General features: G+C 39.6%; 1 protein-coding gene across 12 annotated transcripts in view; it reads right to left on the bottom strand.

Moving 5' to 3' along the window:
- Nucleotides 1-21,312, bottom strand: part of ptprt (protein tyrosine phosphatase receptor type T) — a 444,335-nt gene that overhangs the window by 169,119 nt on the left and 253,904 nt on the right. The gene's annotated exons all lie outside the window — the stretch shown is intronic.

Here is a 21,312-nt window from a genome sequence, read left to right as displayed (position 1 = left end):
GGAGAGTTGGCAGGCCAATTGAGCACAGTGATACCATGGTCAGTAAACCATTTACCAGTGGTTTTGGCACTGTGAGCAGGTGCGAGGTCTTGCTGAAAAATGAAATCTTCATCTCCATAAAGCTTTTCAGCAGATGGAAGCATGAAGTGCTCCAAAATCTCCTGATAGTTAGCTGCATTGACCCTGCCCTTGATAAAACACAGTGGACCAACACCAGCAGCTGACACGGCACCCCAGACCATCACTGACTGTGGGTACTTGACACTGGACTTCTGGCATTTTGGCATTTCCTTCTCCCCAGTCTTCCTCCAGACTCTGGCACCTTGATTTCCAAATGACATGCAGAATTTGCTTTCATCCGAAAAAAGTACTTTGAGCAACAGTCCAGTGCTGCTTCTCTGTAGACCAGGTCAGGCGCTTCTGCCGCTGTTTCTGGTTCAAAAGTGGCTTAACCTGGGGAATGCGGCACCTGTAGCCCATTTCCTGCACATGCCTGTGCACGGTGTTCTCTGGATGTTTCTACTCCAGACTCAGTCCACTGCTTCCGCAGGTCCCCCAAGGTCTGGAATCGGCCCTTCTCCACAATCTTCCTCAGGGTCCGGTCACCTCTTCTCGTTGTGCAGCGTTTTCTGCCACACTTTTTCCTTCCCACAGACTTCCCACTGAGGTGCCTTGATACAGCACTCTGGGAACAGCCTATTCGTTCAGAAATTTCTTTCTGTGTCTTACCCTCTTGCTTGAGGGTGTCAATAGTGGCCTTCTGGACAGCAGTCAGGTCGGCAGTCTTACCCATGATTAGGGTTTTGAGTGATGAACCAGGCTGGGAGTTTTAAAGGCCTCAGGAATCTTTTGCAGGTGTTTAGAGTTAACTCGTTGATTCAGATGATTAGGTTCATAGCTCGTTTAGAGACCCTTTTAATGATATGCTAATTTTGTGAGATAGGAATTTTGGGTTTTCATGAGCTGTATGCCAAAATCATCCGTATTAAGACAATAAAAGACCTGAAATATTTCAGTTAGTGTGCAATGAATCTAAAATATATAAATGTTAAATTTTCATCATGACATTATGGAAAATAATTAACTTTATCACAATATGCTAATATTTTGAGAAGGACCTGTAGAAGCCATGAAAGTTATGCAGGAGGATAAAAAAATATGAAACAGAACATACTTTTTCCAAAAACAGGTGGAGGAGGTGGATAATTTTATTATTTTATTAACATGTAATTTAAATAAATACTCTTAGAAAGGTGAAGTGAATTTCAATAAAAAATTTATTCTGACAAAAGAGAACAAATCTGACTTTAATCCGGTTTTTATCCAAACAGCAAATTATTTTCTTTTTTTTTTTTTTTTTTTTTTTACAAAACATTAAACATTTATTGGTTGGGTAACTAATACAAGAGGTTCAGCAGTGCAAGGGACGTAATGTAAGCATTAAAAAAGGTGGAAAAAAAAAAAAATATATATATATATAGCCCAGACTTTCTTTATGGATACAAAACAGCCAATAATAAAATAAATATAGCAGACATAAAGCATATGGGTGTAAGTTCTGAAACATTTGTAATAAATGCTAAAAGATTAAAAGATGTGCGCCAACAAACAGAGGGTAAATAATTGGAAAGGAGGAAATAGAGATGAAGCTCAAAAGAAACCAACAAAAACCAATCTGCTGCTGAGATTTTTTAATCAGTGAGTGTAAATTGGTTAAAAAATGGGTCTAAGTTGATATGAATATAAAGAAAATTTGTTTTAAGGGAACGTTTGCAATCTCTTTTCAACTTACAATAATGTGAAAAACTTAAGAACAGCTGTATTGTGGTTATGCAAAATCTATTCGTCTCTCCACTCCTCAGCTGGTATATTAAAACCTTTTTAAATTTATAAAAAGGACAAGAAAAAGAAGGCAGAATGATTATGGCTTATTTTGAAGCTCTAAAGGAGAGAACCCATTCTTTCTTAAAATATAGCAGCATTACTTTGGTTTGGAACATTGCTTCCGAATGAAACCCAAGACTTCTGTAAAAATATCTGTTGTACAGATAAAACCAAAGTAGTAATGTACAATACCGGGTTTGGAGAGAACCAAACACGGCATATCTGCATAGACAACTCATACTAATGATTTGGATTTATTTTGCAGCCATGGGACCTGGGCACCTTCACAGGGTTAGAATAACCAACACATGGCCTAAATAAAAAAAAAAAAACATATGTCAGATGTTTGTCAGATGTCAGTGTTTGCCCCAAACGTCGTCTTCCAAAGGACAATGTCGCCAAACACAGCAGTGAATCTACAACAGGATGGCTAAAAAGAAAAGAATCAACGTGTGTCAATGGCCCAGTCAAAGTCCAGACCTTAACACCTGCTTAAAATGCTGTGGTTGAACCTTTAAAAAGCTGTGCAAAATAAAATGTCTGGAAACCTCAAAGAACTGAAACAATGTCAGAAATAAGAGTGAGAGACTGATCCAGGTACCCTTTTAGCTGTCAAACCACAGATACTCTGTGAGATAGAAAAGTCTTCCTTTGTTGGAGATAATAGGGAGTTCTTTCACAAAGATTGACACTGGACATGCTAGAAGGTAACATGAAGAAAACAGAAAGTTGAGAGAGGCCCAAAGTTAAAAAGCCAAACAACTAGAAATTCAGATTTTATAGGCCCCTCATTGAAAAGCCTGCGATTGTGCACATGGATGCACAAATTCACACAGGGCAGACTCTTGTTATAACCTTGATAGACAAAGACAGACGATTAATAGAGTAATACTGCTTTGTGGAAATTCAGTTAATCCCTTGTCTCTCACATTTTCACTCCCCGTCTGCAATAACAACACAAGGCTGATAGCAGTATACATCGAACTAGCAGCTTCAGCATCTAACCTTGGCACGCTTGGTAATAGCTGCTGCAGTCCTCAATGTCTGCACTGACGGGATTTTCTTGTAAAATCCCTGAACGCTCTTAATGACAGCATAATCACAGATGGCCTCCCCATTCTTACACGCGTTTGACGAGATATGTATATTAGAAGAATACATCTGTCACTCTCAATCCTACGCTCCAGTGCTGAAAATAAAATGCCACTTTAAATGGTAAATGGACTGAACTTATATAGCGCTTTTCCAGTCATACAGACCGCTCAAAGCGCTTTACCCTGAATGTTTTTTAAAAGGGATCACAGAGACATTTTAATTGAAGACTTAAGTGCACAGTGAGGTAGTTCTCTAAAAGAGGAGATATTGGTGCTGAGTGTCATTTAGAACAAACATGGTTTGTGAATCCTCAGAGATGGGCTCAATGAACATGGGGAGATTTGTCTATTTGAAATATATAATACCATTGAAATGTGCCAGTGAAACTTGTCCATAAAGCAACTTCTCATATTTGCTTTAATAGTTGTTCTGCACAAATCTCAACAGAAAAAAATCCACATCTTGCTTATGAACTTGACCAGTTATTATGGGTTTAAAATATTTTTAAGCTTTTCTCTGTACATTTTCCAGGCATGAAAACAAGGTTTGTACAAATAAAAGGAAACCTTATTTCTGTCCACATTTTACCATCCATATTCAGAATATTTAATTTAATTAAATCCAATTCTGTTCCACAAGGTCAAAATTATCATAAACAGCATCACATATTTTAATGTGTGTTCATGTGGCAGTTCATTTTGTTAATGTTGGCAGTTCACTGCAGGGAAAATACCAAATACCATAAGCATCTGGCATAAAATACTTTTTGAAAAAGCTCAAACAGACAGGAAAGAGGATGAAAGATGTAAGCAATAGTTTTCTTAACTTTCTTCCTTATCCGGGGGGGGGGGGGATTTGTTGCTACACTTACCATTTAAGTAACCCAACCAGGCAGCAAGGTAGAACAATAAGACACTCATTGTGAGTTTTACATCCCACATGTAAAAATAAGCACCGTGTTAAATGTTTTGTACATCAGGGTGGGGCATAATAAAGCAACAAACAAGATGCTCCAGGAACTGTACAATCACTTCATTTGCTCTCTTGTACATCCTCCAGATGTGCCAGCTCCTTGAAAATTTTATAATTTGCAAAGTCATCACTGGTCTGCATGTGGGCCAGATTTGGCATGGATGAGAACATTCCATCTGCGTGCTTAACCACTGTTATAGCAGATAAAGGTAGTCATTTTAAAGATTAAAATCAAGAACAATAGGTTTCTTAGGTTTATGCATAGCATTTATCTCCTTCTCCAAAAGCAAAACAATCTGGAAATCTGAATCCTAAGATTTGCATTTGTTTCGCTCCGTCTATCCCATTTATTCTCTTTTAGAGAATCAGGGAAGATATAAATATAGAGCTCTCTATTTTCCTCCCATTACCACTTATTGTTGCTCTCTTTGTAATCAGAGAGCAGAAGTTTGAACTTGTCCATCAAGCATATTAGGGTTACACGAGAGCCTTGGGCAATCATGCAGGAGACGAGTGCTCACATTTCCCTGTCAGCCCCTGCCCCAGTAATCACCTCACAGGTGTATTAAAGCTCAATTTCCCCCATGAGTGATCCACATTATGTTTCAGCTGGCATGTTTCACTGTGACCCCCAATTTGTTCACACTTCACAGGCTAACGTGCTGATTGGGTTCAACAGTTCATGATGCAACAGCAGAGGACCCCATCTGGCAATAGGTTCAGCTCCATTTGACATCGCAATTGACCAGGTTGGGAGCCGCTCAGCCAATCAGGTGAACTCAGATGGTGTTCTGACCAGGACAGAGGAGATGTGAGATAATGCAAGCGTGTCCATTACAAAGGGTCGAGACCTGAGTCGAAGCAAATTACCACAGCTACATGGGACAAATTCACAGCTGCTGGAGATGCAATATGGAGGCTGGTGGAGCCTAATTTTTAGTTATATTGCTATAACAAGCTAACGGGTGGTTTGTATCACTTTATAGATATATCTTGCTTTATTGCCATCAGCAAAAACCAGTGGCTTTGGTATTAACACAGAGTCCCTAAAAAGAACTGTAATATTATTTATAGAACACTAATTTTGATTTTATATCACTGTTGATTCACAAACAGGCAACTTTTTACCTCCTCAAAGAATATTTTAAAAAAGGAGCCAAAAACTTAATGTAAATTACTTTACACAATTATGAACAAAAAGTTTTTAATGTTAGATGTATACTTCAGCTGTCAGACACAATATCTTCTCATTAGAAAAGCCAAGGCCGAGAAAAAGGGACCTTTTTACCATCTATGGTAAGTTATTGTTCCTTAATCCCTGAAAAGTGACAGATTTCCAATTACTCTCACAAATATGTTTTTTTAAGGCAAATTTAAAAGGTCAAAAGACACATTTCATCTGATTGTGTGTAATAAACTAACTTTTTGCTCCACGTAAATTAGATACACTCGGCAGAGAAACTGTATGTCCTACATGGCTCTTTACTTGATACAACCTTTGACTTTCAGAATTTTTACAACTTCTCTGTATCATTCGGAAGTGTGTATACACTAGTGATGGGATCTCTGGCTCCTTTCTTTTGGCCTGGCTCACTAAAAAGAGCCAGCTCTTTCCTCTCACAAATGGCTCTTACATTTTTTTTGTAGCTTGAATTAATTTATTGCCCACAAAAACATAAATTTACACACAAAAGGAATTTTTATTTTAAATGCAACTAAGAATGCAGGAGACAAGGATCTTGTTTTCAGTGTGAATCCACCATTCCTTACACAGTGCAACATTGTACACCAATCTAAGCAGTAACATTGAGCAGACCACGTTAACTGTAACACCAGCCTCACTCACTTATGTTGTTGCAGCGCTAACCAAACCCATTCCCAAATGATCAGCCCCTCCAAATCTCTGCTAGTCCACAGAGACAACGGGACGCATTTTGAGCAATCATGTGTGGTTTACAGAGAAAAAAAGTGTGGGAGAGAAAGAAAAAGAGGGGAAAAAGGCTTCCAATGAGAAGCCGTCTCTCAGAGCTGTTTCGTTCGCGACCGACACATCACTAGTATACACTGTATAACCAAAAGCATTTGCTCGTCTACCTTCAGACACGTATGAACTTATGTGACATCTCATTCTTAGGCCACAGGGTTAATTATTATGCCGCCCCACCCTTTGCTGCTGTAACAGCGTCAACTCTTCTGGGAAGGGCTACTACAAGGTTTCTTCCTCATCATTTCTAAAATTTTCAGCTTGAGATTATCAATGTAAAACATGACTGCTTCCGCCTCTCTGCCTACTCAGACGCTTTTCTCCTAAGCTCCCTGCCTGCTTGTATTCTTTTACTCCTAACTTTTTATCTCTTAGCCAAAATTATGGAAATATTGGACTAACACTACTTCTTACCAGCGACTCCCAAGGATTATTATTATTTTTATAAAATTTTTTTCTAAATAATTTTTATGTTTTTATAATCAAAGTCGAAAGGAGGACAAATTGACGTCAGCTAATCAGCACAAAATGCCTCCCTTCACCATAGAGGACTTCGACAAACCTTTACAGAAATTGGCAGTTTTGGAGATGAAAATCCACCGACAAGAAGTGAATGAGGAGGTGAATATGGGGTACAACAATGATTCAACTCTGCGTGTGATCCCAAACAGTGACAGCCAGCTCAACAACTCAGCCGGCAATCAGAACACTGAGAATAAACCTACCAGCAGACCCTCCTGTCATGTTTTAGGCGCATGCCCAAAAAATCAAGGTGGACGACTCACTGGAAGATCTCAGCAATTAAATAAATTAGAATGGCCAGATTTACAGAGAAATGTCCCCGTTTCCCCTGGGAAAAGGAGACTTCGACAGCGAGCTGCTGTCACAACAATTGATAGGAATGAGACAGCTGGAAATAATGGAGTTCTCCTCCAAAACAGATTTGCTCCACTGCAGAATGAAAACCAGGAAAACTATCCATCTTCTGAGAACAATAAAAGGTTTGAGAACAACCTTCATTCTAAACAGTCTTCTCCTAAATTGCCAGAGAAAAAGTACCCCATCAGACCAAGAACCCTAATAGTGGGCAGCACAGCTGTGGATGGGATTAAAAACTTTGGTAACAAGAAAAACACAGAAGTTATGATTGGTACCAGTAACGTGGTGTCTGATATCTCAGAGAATATTCTTGCAATCACAGAAAAGCGCCCGTCTCTAGAAAACCTTATTATACACTGTGGAGCCATGGGTGACGTGGCTAAGAAAAAATCAAAGACTGAAGGAGGATTTCACTCGTCTTATGAATATTGTTGGAGGTCTCAATATCAAGGTGTTTCTCAACGGACCCTTTGCACCAATTTTCTGTGGAGATGAGATTTTTTCCAGACTTCTGATGATTAATAAGTGGTTGAAAAAAACATGTACCACCACACCTGTGAACTTCATTGACAACTTCAATATTTTTTGGGAAAAAAGACAACTTTTCAAGCAAGATGGTTTCTGCTTGAACAAGCCAGGAGCCAGACGTCTCACATCTAATCTTTTCTATTCAGTAAATAATCTGCCAGCAGCTTCGACCTTCAGCAGAGAACATGGAGTATCAACAACAATGATAATGCTGCCTCCAACAGCTCCAGCAGAAACAACCGGCCAGTTGGCAGAGAAAGAGAGGTCATCACAAAAGGTCTCCCCGTCGAAATCCACAGGAGAAGTGGACCCCACGTTATACCCCCTCCCCCCAGACCAACCCCTCGTTAAACCCCTCTCACCCCAGACCCCGACCCAGACCGCACAGAACTCTCCCATCTCCACACTGAGCCCCCTTTTTGCTTTACTGGATTCTGTTAACATGAAAGGAGCTCTTAAGATCGGGACCCAAATGGCTCTGACATCTTCTCCATTCAACATCCCCCATGGCCGAGGCCCTGCTACTAAACCAACATCTTCCAAATGCTGCAGAGCACCTCCTAATCTATCTCCTCCTAATCAGGACCTTCAAATCACTTCTCTGTGATACAGTCTGGGCCCCAGTGGTAACTCTATCAGAAATGAGCATGTCCAGGAAAAACCTGGGCCCCTAATAGGAGATAGTTGTAAAATCTCTATGCTTATACGTGACAGAAAGAGCAAAGCCAAAAGGATAAGAGACAGTAATAAACAATCAACGAAAGCCATAAACTGTCAGGTACAACCAGACAGAGAGTTAATATCAACAACAAAGTCATATAAACTGGCTTTACTGAACATTAGATCTCTGTCAGAAAAATCATTTTTAATCAATGACTTCATTACTGACTACGATCTTGATGTTATGTTTTTAACAGAAACATGGTTACATGAATTTAATGAAGCTCCCATTCTGATAGAGGCGACGCCTCCGAACTACATTTTTATTTGTGAGAGCAGACAGCAAAGAAAAGGTGGAGGGGTGGCCACTTTGTTTACAGATTTATTAGAGTGTAAAAAAGTATTTCTGGGGAAATTTGACTCTTTTGAATATTTGGCTCTCCAGGTAAAGAGCCCGGTCCGAAGCATGTTCTTGAATATTTACAGGCCTCCTAAGTCCAAAACAAACTTTATCAGTGATTTTAATTAGCTTTTATCTGTGATATGTGTTGTTTATGACTGTTTAATTATTGTGGGAGACTTCAACATTCACATGGACAATCCTGAAGACAGAAGTCCAATAGATCTTTGTGACACTCTTAGAAATATCGGTTTGACTCAACATGTTAAACGGCAAACGCACAAACCGGGACATATTTTGGACTTGATCATCACTAAGGGTCTAAACATTTCCAAGGTGTCTGTAACTGATGTTGCCCTATCTGACCACTTTTCTGTTATTTTTGAAAGCATCATCTGCAATGACTCAGTTTGCCAAAGAGACATGATAAGAAAACGCATCTTTAAGGACAGTGCTGCTGAAACCTTTAACCAGATTTACTCTTCTACCTCCACTTTGCCCTGTAACACTGTAGATGAGCTGGTAACTTTCATTCTAAAATCTCGGACATCGTTGATTCAATTGCTCCAATTAAAGTGAAAGTTGTTTCTGGGAAGAAAATGTCTCCGTGGAGAAGTGCTCCACCAGTCAGAAGTGAAAAAAAGGAGTGTCGAAAACGCAGGTGGCGAAAGAGTGGACTCCAAGTTCACTATATTATCTATAAAGAAAGACTATACAGATATAACTTACAGCTGAAAAATGCAAGGGAATCTTTCTTTTCTGAGATTATCAGCAAAAACAAACAATGCTCGTGCATTATTTGCCACGGTCGACAGGTTAATAAACCCTCCTGTAACTGTAGCATCTGAACTCCACTCTACCAGGGCCTGCAATGAATTTGCTGAATTCTTTACTGAAAAAACCCAAAAGATCAGAGGGGCAGTCAGCACATCCACATCAACTCCAGTACCAATGTTGTCTCCAACTAGAACTGATTTTGACAAAATTTCCCAATTTCACCAAATAAACTACAAAAATGTAGAAGAAATTGTACACCAACTAAGCTCTTCTTCCTGTTGTCTCGATGTTTTACCCACAGCTTTCCTTAAGAAAGCTTTGCCCATAATAACATCTGATTTAACACAAATAATAAACGCGTCCCTTTTGTCAGTTGTTTTCCCCCAGGCCCTGAAAACAGCAATTATCAAACCTCTATTGAAAAAGAGCAACTTGGACAAGTTGCTACTACAGAACTACAGGCCTATATCAAACCTCCCTTTCATCAGTAAGATTATTGAAAAAGCTGTGTTTCAACAGTTAAACAACTTCCTAACAATGACCAACCGCTTCGATGTCTTCCAGTCAGGCTTCCTGCTCACCAGAGTACAGAGACTGCTCTTGTCAAGGTGTTCAATGACATCCGTATAAATGCAGACTGTAGAAGAACTACAGTGCTGGTATTATTGGACCTTAGTGCAGCATTCGACACCGTTGATCACTCCATTTTATTAGAGCACCTGGAAAACTGGGTCGGCCTTTCTGGTACAGCACTCAACTGGTTTAAATCCTACTTGAAGGACAGGGACTTTTTTGTGTCAGTAGGTAACTTTACATCATAGACCACAAAAATCACATGTGGCGTTCTCCAAGGGTCCATCTTAGGGCCCTTTCTATTCAATATCTACATGCTTCCCCTAACTCAGATTTTAATAAACAACAACGTAAGTTATCATAACTATGCAGACGACACAGAGCTATACGGTACGATGTCACCAGGTGACTATGAACCCATTCAAGCGCTGGGTAAATGCTTAGAAGAAATAAATGCTTGGATGTGCCAAAATTTTATTCAGCTGAATCAAAACAAAACTGAAGTAATAATCTTTGGACCAAAGGAAGAGCATTTAAAAGTTAGCACACAGCTTCAGTTAATACAGCTAGAAACCACCAATCAGGCTCGAAACCTGGGTGTAGTGATGGACTCAGATATGAACTTTCAGAGGCACATAAAGGTAGTAACTAGGTTGGCCTTCTATCACCTAAAGAACATCTCCAGGATTAAAAGACTAATGTCTCAGCAGGACCTTGAAAAACTAATTCCTGTGTTCATCTTTAGTAGAATTGATTACTGCAAGGGTGTCTTCACAGGTCTGCCAAAAAGTGGATCAGACAGCTGCAGTTGATTCAGAACGCTGCTGCCCGCATCCTCACTAGAACTAAGAAAGTGGAGCACATCGGCCAGGTTCTAAAGTCCCTACACTGGCTCCCTGTAGCTCAGAGAATAGACTTTAAAATACTTCTGTTAGTCTATAAATCACTGAATGGCTTAGCATCAAAATATATTACAGACTTGTTGTCAGTGGATCAACCACCCATACCAGGTCTTCTGGCTCAAATCTACTCTGCACACCCAGAATCAGAACCAAACATGGAGAAGCAGCTTTTAGTTCTTATTCTCCACTAATCTGGAATAAACTGCCAGAAAACTGTAAAAGCGCCGAAACCCTAAGTTGCTTTAAATCAAGATTAAAAACTTATTTTTTTACAGTGGCATTTGACTATGTTATGTAAACATTATTGGTTAAGTTTTCAGTCCAATTTTCCTTTCATTTTCTTATCCATCACTCTATTCTCTTTTTTTTCTTAATCACCGATGTTGTTTGATTTTCTGTATCATTGTAATGTTTTTCCTTATGTACAGCACCTTGAGTGCCTTGTTGCTGAAAAGCGCTATATAAATAAACTTGACTTGACTTAATAAATGTATCCAATATTGTACAAATCGACTTTTTCTACTATTTAAAAGGGGGCATATCATGCTTTTAAATCCTTCCTTTTCGCCCTTAAATTATTCAGTTGTGGTCTCTACAAAGTAGAACTGCAATGCTTTGGTTTGAATTCCTTGTTATTGCAGCTCCACAGGTCCCTCTTTTACCCCTTTTCTGAGGATGTGTCTGAGAGCAACTCTGTTTGGTGCCGTCTCTCTAAATGCTACTGAGGCACTTCACACCCTGCTCCCCTCCAGGTCAAAGAACATTCCACTCCACCCCGTTTGGCTATTTTTGTAGTTTGACAGCAGAGATACAATTATCTAGCAGCGCAGAAACAAGACAAAAAGGCAAAAACAATGCAAAACTGTTTATGTAATAATACTATTCAAAACACGTAGTACGGTTCTGTCCTCAAGGAGCTAAAAGCAGATCACAGTGCTAACATTAGCAGAAGGCACAATGCTTCTGCTATTATAACAAAAGGCCAGGGCGTCATATCAACGCACAATAAATTAATGTCTAAAATAAAGTTTCTTCTTGTCATTTTAGCGTTATTTACAGCTTGCCGCTTTGCTGTGTCCATCGTATCCATAGACAGAAGGAACTGATCCCTTATTTAGATGAAGTCTTTCAGCAAATCCATTTTGATACTGGTGGAGGTTGCTGAAGGAACTCGTCCTTAAAGTGGGGGGAAATAGGAATTTCCCCACTGATGTGGGTACATTTCCATGAAAAATAAAATTTAACCAGGCACTTTGAAGAGGCACTTTGCCCTGCGATGGACTGGCGACCTGTCCAGGGTGTACCCTGCCTCTCGCCCATAGACTGCTGGAGATAGGCACCAGCTCCCCCGCGACCCACTATGGAATAAGCGGTAGAAAATGACTGATGCTGGGGGATGGTGTAATGAATTATGAGGGTTAATACACCCAATGACCGAACATTTAGACAACCTGCAGCTTTAGCATACTTGAACTACAAAATCGCAGTGAAAAATAAAAATGGCAGATACGCGAAATTGGTTTATTACCTTGTTTAGCAGTTCTGCAGCAATACCATAACTTAACAGTTAAAAATATGTAATAGAGAATAGAGAAAATGAAAAGGATTGAAAAATATGACCCAAACAGGATATAAAGATATCTGAGCAGCACCTATAGAGACTAAATTCAACCTTTCTGCACTCCTACGAACTCCTGGTACACAACAAAATGTATTTAAGGGCTACAAAAGTGGACTTTGCATGATATGCCCCCTTTAATTGTTTATAAACCGTTCTTCTAATAAATACTACAAGATCCATGAAGAAGAGGTGCGGCAGGCTGCTGTTTTAATGCCAGAAAAAGTCTTGAAACTACTTCCCCTGGATGAAAAGCAGAAATTTTGATGTGAGAGGTTTATCTGCAGCAGATGTCTCTGTGGACGCCAGAGTTCACAGCCACTTGGCATTCCCAGTGACTGCTCATACCAGGAGGAACACAATACATAGATGACAAAACTTACTGCAGGTAAAAGGAAACAAAAGCATGGCACATTCTTGTAGTTTTAAGTGATTCTGTAATGATTTACTGAACTTGACTGAAGACACTTGCTGGTTTTTGCATTTATATTTTAGTTTAATAAACATTAGGTTTTACAATATTTAAACAAAAATTTATATCAAAATATTCTTTGAAACAATGACACTGACGCTTGACAAGTAATTTATTTTGGGACAATGAAAGGTGGAAAAAAGTAGTTATTAAAAACTATTTGTTATGATACTGGCAACTTCTTTTTGACATTAATCCTGAGTTCCCATCAGCTGTATTGTTATGTGCACATTTGTCTAATATCTTTTTTATTTATAAATCTCTTTTCTTGCAGTTTTGTCTTTCCATTTTTATTTTATTCACTTGGTGAGCACAATAAAATTACTGGGGAGGAATTAGAGGTAAACCCAGAGATATTAAAAACATAATCTGATCCAAATACAGAGAAGAGTGATTCTCCCAGCTAGCGATGCTCTGCGGCACTACAAGACAGCATATTAAAAGGGAGGTTTTCTTGCTGTGTATCATTTTGTGCTGGCTTGTGTATGTGTCTACGTGAGAGGTTGAGATCTTTGAGAGCGTCTTTATTACAGGTTTGAGTAAAATTAGTAAATGTAAAGTGTACTTGAAGATCTGGTGCAGCCTTTGTGTGAAGACAAAGAACCAAGTCTTTTACCTGAATGTGTGCTATAAGATGTATATGTATAGGTTTTTGCTCCTTGCTGTGTTCAAGTATCGTGGATGTATTTGGTTTGAAGGTTTGGTTTTTGGCTTTGTTTGTGACCAGCTGTGGGCTGCTTCCCCTGTGGATTAGTGTTAGTATGTCTGAGTGTGTTTAACAAGATTATTCATCTGAAATACACCGCAATGCTCTATCTAATCTCAAATCTACCCTCCCTGTGTTTATGTGACCCGATAACTATTCACCGCCAAAGCCACACAACATGGCATGTTTGCCTTATCTGTACATGTTGAAGGGGGTGTTTTTTTAGTATTTTTGTCTAGACATCTAATGTTTAGTGACGGCAATGCAGTAAAAATTATTGCAACATTTGTTTTACATTAAATTACTTTTGTATTAATTATTCTGGTCGGATACGCTTAACAGGTTCCATTCTGAAAAACCCATTCCACAGGAACCACGAAGCAACACAGTCTTAATTACAACAATATTAAGAACTTTTACATAAATAAACTTCTGTCTCAGTGGCTTAATAAGCTGTAAAAATAGTGGGTGTGCTTACAGACAATTTCTTCTAAAATGTCAGCAGAACACAATGGACCTTGTACTTGATTTACACAACAGATTTAACACTATAAAGTTCTTGTGTTTGTGTATTGCATATTCACATCAACCATTTAAAAAAAAAATTAATCACAGCAATAACATAAAAGAAACTTAGTACAAACAAAATGGGTATTCTGTTTGCATCTATGAGTGAATATTTTTTTATCCCCAAGGTTATTTTTCAGAAATATAATAATACATATAGAAAGTAACTAAAACTCAAAGTATTCCTCACTGCATGTACAATGTGTCAATTAGTGTTTGATGACCTTGAATTTCACAGAAGGTGAATATGATCTTGTGTGTATCATGGATTATCTCGCCAGACCAACTTTGGCAGCAATGTACTCCTTTCTAAAGGAAAATAATACCTTCCCATAATGCAAAGAAAACCTAAATCAACTACCTGCTTACACAGATAGACAGCTTGAAAGGAACTTTGAACTATTTAAAGTGAGTTTGCTTCCTGACAAAGCAATGAACAAGAACTGATTACATTCTAAGGCACAGCTCCAAAAAGCTTACAATCAAATAAGGCTAAGAAAGATAAGGCTGTGGGATTTAATAAAACATCCATGAGAAGCAAAAACTATAGGACTATAAAACTTAGAGTCATTTGAAATAAATGCATGGATGACACTCAATTATAAGGCATTAACATTAATTATTTTGCTTACAACACTTCACTTGTTGGTCAGGTGGAACAATGACATACATGCCAGCTGAACAACCATCAAGGTGCAAATGCTGGTAAACACGTCAAAATCTTCAAACTCCTCAGTAAGTCTGTCAGAGGTTCTCTGTCAAGAACCAGGAAAAGATGTCTGGTTGGTCTCTATAAATATCTCAATTTATCCATCCTTAAATCCATTTTATGCCTTTCTGTGCTAGTCCAAATATATAAATGTATTTTGCTCATCATTCTCTTTTTTTTATTGGTGCTTTTCTTTTCCCTTTCTGGTATTTACAGATGGTGTACAGGATGTCACAATAATGCTTTTAAGAATTACGGAACTGTTGTGAAGTCGAGCAGATGGGTGATTCACCAGTTTGTCTGGTAGAGTGAAGCAATACATTTGTTTGAACGCAAAAATAGTAAAATACAATAATCCATAGGCGGGAGTTGATCTGTGCTGGTGTCTTTGTTTTTCTTATTTTGAACTTTCATGTCTGTTTGTTTCAATCTGTCTTTGTTGTTGGAGTAGTTTCCTATTCCTTCTCTTTTCCCCTTAAGAATTCAGTGTATGTGTCTTTCTTGTTTGCCTTTCTCTTAATCTATTTTATCTGTCAACTCTAAACTCATTTGAATGTTGCTTGCTGACTGTGCAGCTACTTAAAACACACTTTATTCTTTGTTTGTTGAGGGTGTGCCCTTAAAATGTCATATCCTCCCTAGATATTCATCTTCAAACATGTTCTCCACCTTTTCAGAGTCTGACTCAATCTGTTGCAAATTTAGAGGGCAAACTGACTAACTAAGCAGCAAGCTGGTAGCACGTTGTCATTATTTACGACAAAATAATAAGGTGTATTGTGAGGAAGGCTCTGCAAGTCGGTCCAAACAAATCAGACCACATTCAAAATGTCAGGTTTAAACTGCAGTCACACATCTACAAGTCAACCTCATATATATGCTGATGGCAAGCAACCTGTTGCATCAGTATTGCAGAGCACCAGAGTCAGTTACAACATAACTCTGTAAGGCACCAATTAAAAGCGACCTCAGGACTAATGGTAAAAGTAATTGAAGCTGACACATAAAACTAATGTGCTTATGACAAGGGGTGGATTTGATGCTTCAGCGGCAGGGATTGTATGACGTGATCGTCATACAGTCCCTGTCAATGTAGAAATCCCAATTATCTTTAAGCATTCCGATGCAAGGGGACTGAAGCTGTCATACCACCACATTTCTCCTCAGTTTTCAGTCCTAATTTTCAGTTTGTTTCTCCTCCCACAGTGTTGAAAGTACCCATTCAAAAAATAACATACAGCTGTCAAAAATGATGTGCCATGACCTGCCCTGACCATATTTCATACAGTGTCTATGAAATTTGCATGAAAACTAAAGACTGTCCTTTTGAGTATGATGAGACTTTGGAGTGAAAAGGTCTGGTCCACAGACCCCTTATGATGACCCCATGAATGGAAACAGTGTTCCCTTGCCCGGACGCGGGTCAGCGGGGCTCCACTCTGGAGCCAGGCCTGGAGGTGGGGCACGCTGGCGAGCGCTTGGTGGCCTGGCTTTCACCCATAGAGCCCGGCTGGGCACAGCCCTGTGAGGAAACGTGGGTCCCCCTTCCAATGGGCTCACCACCCTTGCCCTTGGTGAGAGGCACCAAGCTGGGGTGGGCATTTTTGATGCCCCCCATCTCGGCGCCTGTACGTTGGGGTTTACCCCGGTGAACAAATGGGTGGCCTCGCTCAGTCTACAAGTGGGGGGATGGGTTCTGACTGGGGGACGAGGATACACCACCAACACTGTTTATAGCAGGGAGGGTGTTCTGTTGATCTCAACTCTGGACTTTGCAGGTAGGTGGGCTGAGTACTTCGAAGATCTCCTCAATCCCACCGGCACGTCTTCCACTGAGGAAGCGGAGCCTGGGGACCTTGGGTGCGGGCTCTCCAATCTCTGGTGCTGAGGTCACCGAGGTGATTAAAAAGCTCCTCGCTGGTAGGGCCCCGGTGGTGGTTGAGATTCGCCCGGAGTTCCTTAGGGCTCTGGATGTTGTAGGGTTGTGTTGGTTAACGCGACTCTGCAGCATCACGTGGACAATCGGGGCAGTTCCACTGGATTGGCAGACCGACGTGGTCATCCCCCTATTCAAAAAGGGGCACTGTAGAGTGTTTTCTAACTATAGGGAAGTCACACTCTTAAGCCTTCCTGGGTAAGGTCTATTCGGGGGTTCTGTAGAGGAGGGTCCGTCGGATAGTCGAACCTTGGATTCAAGAAGAGCAGTGTGATTTTCATCCAGGCCGTGGAACACTGGACCAGCTCTACACCCTCAGCAGGGTCCTGGAGGGTGCATGGGAGTTCGCCCAACCAGTCTACATGTGCCTTGTGGTCTTGGAGAAGGTGTTCGATCGTGTCCCTCGGGGAATCCTGTGGGGGGTACTCCGGGAGTATGGGGTACCAGACCCTTTGATACGGGTTAGGTCCCTGTATGACCAGTGTCAGAGCTTGGTCTGCATTGCTAGCAGTAAGTCAGACACGTTTCTGGTAAGGGGTGGGACTCCGCCAAAGTTGCCCTTTGTCACCAATTCTGTTCATAACTTTTATGGTCAGAATTTCTAGGCACAGCCAAGGTGTTGAGGGGATTCGTTTTGGTGGCCATAGGATTGTGTCTCTGCTTTTTGTGGATGATGTGATCCTATTGGCTTCATCAGCTCATGATCTACAGCTCTCACTGGAACGGTTCGCAGCAGAGTGGGAAGCGGCCAGGATGAGAATCAGTGCCTCCAAGTCCGAGGCCATGGTCTTCAGCCGGAAAAGGGTAGAGTGCTTTCTCCAGGTTGGGGGGTGGGGGTTGTGATGGAAATTCTTGCAGTAAGCATTCCACAGTGTATGACCTTTGGGTTACCTCACTCCTGTGAACATCTGTGTTATTGGAGAAAGCTGTAAAAGTCATTATCAGAAGTTTAATGGTTAAGGCCATTTTTCAGGGTGATGCCTTTGGAAGAGTAGATGGTTGTTCCTAGGTAACCTTGTCACCTTTGAACCCGAGAAGGGTCTAGGGTCGTAAAACACAGACTCTTTGCAGTTGAGATAACACTGTCTTGTTCTGGTATAAATACTGTGTGTAAATAGCGTTCGGGGCTCTGTTCAACTGACTTGCTTGGTGACAGAGTCATTCAAACGCTGAATGCCTTTGAATAAAATTTATTAAGACAAAGTCCGGATTTTCTCTTGTTATGAGTCAACTTCTCTCCACTTTGATAAGAAAATTCCACAACAATTTTAGCGTCACGAACAGGATCTAACGTGCCAGAGGAGACCGCAGGAGGGGACACAGACGCCTGGCCAGCCTGGAGACGTTGTCCTCAGTCCACCTCCATATTACGGTAGTGGAGTCCAGGTGCCCGCCTGCGGCTTCTGGCTGATTGGATACGAACTAATTGTCTACAAATATATCTGGGTGAGAAGTTGCTCTGTATGATATAATGTATATTTTTTTTTACACATTAACCATCATCTCCTAACTAATTAATTAGGTTCCAGAGTTGCGAGAGGGAGGACATCAGCTGAGTGCCCGGTTACCATGCAAAGAAATGGCAGGGAGGTTCTCATTGGTAACAATGGGATAAAGCAGAACACAGGGTTTTGCGGGTGGTTTTTAGCAATTTTCTACACCTCATAAAGAAGAAAATCCAGAGGGCAGACGTGCCGCTGAACAGGTAAAAGAAAAATGGTTCCGGAACCTTGAAGCATCAGGGGTGTCTCCTTCTTCATACTCTGATTTATAAAATAATGAAAGGAAAAAGTGGGGATGATTGTGTTAAATGTGCTTTAATTTGGAAGATACCTTTGGTTTTTCACAGCGTGGAAGTTTGAGTGTAAATAAGTTAAATAGTTTAAATAGTTTCAAGTAAAACAGTTGATGGAAAAATAAATAAAAAACATAAGAAAAATATTAAAAAGCACAGAGTGCATCAATTAAGGGGGTTAAAGAGTTAAAACTTTCCTGAAGGAAGTTTTGTTTGTCTTAAATATTGCGATCAGTCGGAAAAGAAGGTAAAAGTGAAAAGGGACATTAGAGAGTCGAAAAGAAAGTTGTTTTAGAAAGGAGTATAGTGCATGTTGTGGAAGGAAGTGACAGGCAGGGGGACAACTGACTGACTGACTGATAGTATTTCTTTGTGCAAAATCTGAACCTATACTAAACTTTTCTTCTGCCTCTCTCACACACACATACACACATTTATGGGATTTGAGTTCAACATATGCGTTTTTGAGTCTGGATTTTAGAAACCTGCCCTTCTCCATGGCTACTCCGCCAGAGACGCTTCTCCAGCACGGCCTGAAAGAGAGAGATCTGCCTTCCTGCATGTTGAAAATCGCAGTGACTTTCTACAAGAAAAAAAAAAAAAAAACTCAGAAGAAGTCTGGACCCACTGAGATGGACAAAGATCCATGCTGTTTGCAAGAGCCAGAAGAGCGATACACTGGATTTATATTGAAAGCATCTTATGTGGGCAGAAGAGAAACCGGAGCAAAGTTTCTTCTTTCTCCCTCCTGGAGAAGTTAAAGTGGACAAAGAATGATTGAATGTCTCACCAACAGACCTGGGAAGGGCCTGGTTGTTTTTTGGACTGATAGAGGACTGTGTGCCATGACAGTCTGACTCTGGAGCGATTTAGAAACTGATGGGGGTAACGTACAAACACACACACATTTGCATAAATCTTTTCCTATTTTCTGCAATGAAGAACGCTTATTAACCGCTGCTCATGTGACACGCTTGCTTGACGTGGACAGATATAGCGGGTTAAAATATTATTTTAGGGTTAGAAAAGTATCTTCAAAAGGGTGATAACTTAACTCATTTGATACTTTCCGGTTAATTATTTTAGAGAAACAAGTTCTCTTTTGTCGTGGAATATTCAGGGTCAATTATTATAGTTATTAAAAGTTATGAAAATGCAGAGGAAGTTACAACATCTCTAAAACTCAGCAGTAACCATGTGTTTCTATGTTATTCTCAGGACAGATCTCATAAAGGAGTATTTTTAAAACCCAGCGAATGCGTAAAACCTGATGGGTTTCTCCTTCAGATATTATTTTCTGTTGTCAGAGTTTGTATCCCATAAATCTAATGGGTAGATACCTCATTAAAATAGGCTTAGTTTTACTGCAGATGGTCTTCATACAGTTTCTGACACAGTATTTACAGTTTGGTGCAGTTTTTGTCCACAAGTGTTAACTGACGCTTATGGAAAGTACAAATTCATTGTTTTTCACAGCAGCTGCTGGGAAGAGGTTATATTAGGTTTTTCTTCCCTCTTCTGATTCATGCAGCGTGTTGATTTACACTGTACCTTATATCAGGTCCTGACAAAAACTATGAAAGGTTTGGTTCTGCAGGTTCTTTTTTTCTCCCTTTGGAGAAGGAAAGGACACCTAATCAGTTCTGTGCTGCACAGAAATATTAAAACACTTGTTGTTTTCTAAGATATCACCAGCTAAAAACTTTTAAAACTTTGAGAGTAATTGGTTTTGTTAAACACATTTCCCTTGGTAAAACAAACCTTTAAAATGAGTATGAAAAATTGGGTTATTTAGAAAGAATCTGATTGGACAGTGGTACCACACAAAAATTAAACTAATCTCATGTTTCCTAAAAGACTCTGCATGAAAAGGCCTTCAGAACTGTGGAGTTATTTTCCACCACAGTAACAAGTTTTTTTTTAAGCATGCTTTTTCTTTATTTTAAAACAGATCTGTATTTTTGTTTTGTTTTTGGCTTTTTAGCATAATGTTTGTCTGAAGCTTCTTATGAACTGGGATAGGAGCAAATATGATCTGAGGTAAATTAGGAGCTGTGAACTAATAATTTTAAATCTGATTATTGTCCAAGCAGAAATAATATATTTAGCCAATCCTTCAATCTCTGCAGAAAGTTAACACCATTGTTCAATGCAGTAGTACTCAACTTGTGGTTCCTGGACTCCTGAAGCCCATAAGCCATAGATTTTGGGTCCATAAAATTATAATATTTAATTAAAGGTAGACCGATTACCTATTAAAACAGATCTAAGCCAATGATGGGTTCCAGTCATTTGGTGGCTTTGAAATGCAATAATACTAAAAATTTCTACTCTGGCGACACAGATTGGGGTTGAAGATTTTAGTTTTGGAACCAAGGTTAGGATTTTTATAACAGAATTAAGACAAGTAAAATCCTTCATTTTAGGAGAAGAAAAGAAATAAAGGCCCTCTTAACAGTAAGAGGATGGTCGGCTTAAACTCAAGTCTCCTTGTTTGATTTCTTAGGGTTTAAAGATTAAAGGAATACATATGAGTACAAAGGTACACAAGGTAATTTCAGATTACTAAGAGATAAAATATTGGAACATTTATCAGCATTTGGATTGTAAAAGAGGGGTTCTAGTAATACGTTTTCCCCAACTCTCAAAATTTAAATAGCCAAATTAAAGAAAATGATGTTTGTTCTTTTTGAAACACTATGTGGGAAAAAGTCCAGTTTGGAGACAAGCTTCTTATCTTAATTTCTGATTAAGTCAAACACTGCAGTTTTTGTTTTGTTTGGGTATAACATAAAAATGTCAATGCTGACTTTTCTAATTTCCCCTCGGGGATCAATAAAGTATCTTTGAATTTG

Source organism: Girardinichthys multiradiatus, chromosome 20 (assembly GCF_021462225.1).
Source record: "Girardinichthys multiradiatus isolate DD_20200921_A chromosome 20, DD_fGirMul_XY1, whole genome shotgun sequence".
In the NCBI taxonomy this organism is placed as follows: domain Eukaryota; kingdom Metazoa; phylum Chordata; class Actinopteri; order Cyprinodontiformes; family Goodeidae; genus Girardinichthys; species Girardinichthys multiradiatus.
The sequence above is the reverse complement of the archived record's forward strand: the minus strand, read 5'-3'. Positions and strand labels throughout refer to the sequence as shown.